The sequence below is a fragment of the Octodon degus genome, unplaced genomic scaffold, assembly GCF_000260255.1.
Source record: "Octodon degus isolate 3935 unplaced genomic scaffold, OctDeg1.0 scaffold00770, whole genome shotgun sequence".
Classification (NCBI taxonomy): domain Eukaryota; kingdom Metazoa; phylum Chordata; class Mammalia; order Rodentia; family Octodontidae; genus Octodon; species Octodon degus.
In genome coordinates, this window is record NW_004525346.1 from 17,866 (window position 1) to 19,986 (window position 2,121).

The window sequence follows — 2,121 nt, forward strand, 5'->3', positions numbered from 1 at the left end:
CAACCACTTTGAATACACAGATACAAAATGGACATTCATCTGTATACCCCATTTTTTCTAAGTTCCGTTATTGAATATCATAGGCATGTAAACTCAGCAAAATATTCTAAAAGAGTTGATGGGCTTTCCTTTAATTGTGATCTGTTTCTTTTCTCTAGTGGCTTTAGGTATATTGTTCTTGTGCTTAATTTCTGGTATCTTGACTATTATATATCTTAGTGTATTTTTAAATGGGTTGAAGTTATTTGGAGTTCTGTATGCTTTGATTACTGAATGTCAGATATTTTCCTCATATTAGGGAAGTTTTCTCTTATTATGTCTACCCATATTCTTTTTATATCGTTTGTATTGACTCCTTCTTTCTCACTGATGCATATTAGTCTCCTATTGGTCATCTTTGCATCGTCTTGTGTGTGGTGATTTAGTTTTTCCTGCATCCTAGTTGTTTTTAAGAGAATTTTTCTTATGTTTTCACTAGCTGTGACAGCATCTTCAATATCTGAAACTCTATCTTCACTTTCACTCAAACGACTTTGCAAGCTTGCGATTGAAATTTTCCATTCCTCTATATCTTTGACTCTGCTTCATGTGATCTATTTGTTTCCTATATTGCTCATTGAAAGAATCTGTCAGTTTTCTAATCTGCACTATTTTTTTCAGTGTCTTCTTGGGAAGCAGTTATTAATTCTTTTACTTCAGAGATTAGTTTTGATTTTATTTCCTCTATATGTTTGTGCATTTGATTCTTCACTTCAGATGCTGTTAATTCAGAAATTTCTTTTTTTATTTGAGAGATTAATTCTGATCTGAGTTCCTCTATATCTTTCTGCTGTTGTTTCTTTACTTCAGATGCTATTAATTCAGACATTTCAACTGAGCTAGTGTCCTCTGCACTTGTTCTGGGTGGACTTGGGACCTGAGATTGCATTTTGCTCCTTCTCTTTGTTGTTTTGTATAGCACTGTCCTCTGACCTTTGGCATCGAGTTTGGTGCAGTTATAACCTTGGCACCTACTAAAATTCGGGTGAAGATTTGCTAAGTTTGAGTTCATCCAATTGTGCCTAGCTTGGGTCTGGCTACTGTGCTCAACTCCTTCCTGCTGCAGCCCTTAGAGCTAAACCTATTGTACCCCTCTGGCAAGATGTTTTGCTTCTGGATTAGCTGGGTGATTTTTAGTCTCTCTGCAGGGAATTAAGCTGCAGAGTTTCGCCCCAGGCCTGTATGCCAGTCCTGGTGTGGGTCTGGAGTGGTCCAGGGGGCACATGAGTGTGCAGAAGCTCTCCTACACACTCACAGGTCCTGGGCTTGGGTGGGTCTGGAGGGGTCCCGAGAGCACGGCAAAACTGGAAGTTCTCACTCACAAGGTGGGCTTGGCCTGGCTCTGGAGGGTTGGAGGGGTCCTGAGAGCATGGCAAAAGGTCTCACTCACACGGTGGGCCTGGGCTTGGTCTGGAGAGGACCAGTGGGTACAGGGGAGCACTGAAGTTCTCCCACATTCTCACAAGGCCTGGGCTTTGGCAGGTCTGGAGAGTCCCTAGAGCATGATGGAAGTTCTCACTCACAAGGCAGGCTTTGACTGGCTCTGGAGGGGTGGAGGTCTCCCGAGACTGTGGTGAAAGGTCTCACTCATGCAGTAGGCCTGGGCTTGGTCCAGAGAGGACCAGCGGGTGCAGGGGAGTGCAGAAGTTCTCCCACACTCTCTCAGGGCCTGGGCTTGGGCCACTTCTTCCTTATTGTCCTTAATAACATGAATTCCATCCTTGAGCTTAACCTGAGTCATTTTATAGTAGAATTCACTGGGATTTTTTTCAAGAGCCTTCTTTTAAAGAGCTTTGAGGGACTCTTGTTTTTTATGATAGTCATCTGTACAAGGTTGGTAATATTTCTTTTTCTTCAGCAGGCCCAAATGTTTTCAAAAGCCAGGCTGGCTTTGTTCTTGGTGTTCCCAATGCCCAAGTTAGCCGTCTTGCATAATGTTGCCACCATGTCTACTGGCTGGGTACTATAGAAGCTGGCTTAGTGTGGAATGCTGGCTCCTCAATATTTCATTGCCAAAGGGTCTTTTGTTCTCCTCCTCCTCCTCCTCCTCCTCCTCCTCCTCCTGTTCCTCCTCCTCCTCTT

At 43.1% G+C, this 2,121-nt stretch overlaps 1 pseudogene; it reads right to left on the reverse strand.

Moving 5' to 3' along the window:
* The window catches only part of LOC105741366, a 15,109-nt pseudogene extending 13,161 nt beyond the window's left edge, over positions 1-1,948 (reverse strand).
* Positions 1,949-2,121: the final 173 nt, after the last annotated feature.